Source organism: Etheostoma spectabile, unplaced genomic scaffold, assembly GCF_008692095.1.
Source record: "Etheostoma spectabile isolate EspeVRDwgs_2016 unplaced genomic scaffold, UIUC_Espe_1.0 scaffold271, whole genome shotgun sequence".
Lineage (NCBI taxonomy): Eukaryota > Metazoa > Chordata > Actinopteri > Perciformes > Percidae > Etheostoma > Etheostoma spectabile.
The window spans coordinates 569,153-570,231 of NW_022605575.1; the positions used below are offsets into that span (position 1 = coordinate 569,153).

General features: G+C 38.4%; 1 protein-coding gene across 3 annotated transcripts in view; it reads right to left on the bottom strand.

Annotated features, from left to right (window-relative positions):
* Positions 1-1,079, bottom strand: part of LOC116685813 (CUB and zona pellucida-like domain-containing protein 1) — a gene marked incomplete at its 5' end in the record, with an annotated part of 16,157 nt that overhangs the window by 8,137 nt on the left and 6,941 nt on the right.

Below are 1,079 nucleotides of genomic sequence, written 5' to 3' on the forward strand. Positions count from 1 at the left end.
AGTACTGCACCACCAGGCTGAGTGTGGTCCGAGATGTGGTTTTTGAATAACCGTAAATAAAACAATATGTATACAGTAGCCTACTCATAAAAAAGGCAAAACTGTATCCAGAGTATGCAGTGCAATGTAGTACAAACTGGCCATTGGTGTAATATCTATCTATCTATCTATCTATCTATCTATCTATCTATCTATCCTGTCTATCATATCTCGCCTCTGTCTACTCTAAGCTATAATCTATCTATCTATATATCATATATCTATTATTATCTGCTATGATCTATTATCTGTCGTAGGTCTGTCTGTCTGTCTGTCTGTCTGTCTGTCTATCTAAGTTTCTCTTTAGTGGTAGCTTCATGTCCATTAGAAAGACAACGCCGTCCTCTGATGGCCAATAAATTGTGTGCAGGTTAATTCTACCAATAATTAAATTAAATTTGTTGTTTTCCTTAAATTTAGAAAACATTTTCTAATGTGCTTATTAGTACATTTGCTGCTCATAACATCAATAAAGAATCAAATTAAAACCAGGAACTTCATTACATTCAGTACATTCAGTACATTCAGTACATTCAGTACATTCTGGCCAAACTGCTGTCACACCAGTTTTTAAAAAGTCAGGCTATTCACCGACCAATCAGAGGCCCTCAGGTGTTACATCCACATGTGTAGCTCATTAGCATTCAAGGTTTCTTTCAATCAGTTGATTAGAGTGGCCTTTGACTCTCAGGTAGACTTATAAAAGCTGGTGTGTAGCAGACAGCACCACGTCGTGCCAGTTAGGCCAGGATATACAAGCAAGTGGTTCATTTTAGCTTGTGTTGGTTAGCAGGTGTAGTTTGCTAGCAGCTAGGCTAGCTTTAGACACTGCCAACATCAGTGGCTATGGCTTTTGGGATTTGTCTCAGGTAAGTTGCAGGGTCATGGCAATTTACAAGCTGTTGGTTGCCATTAGTGCACCTTATGGTTTCAATTGTTTTGAATACATTAATTTGTCTCAACAGTGTGACCTTGCTCCTGTCTGTGTGGACAACTGCGAAATGTGATATTCCCAATGGTAAGAACTAAAAACATCTGCT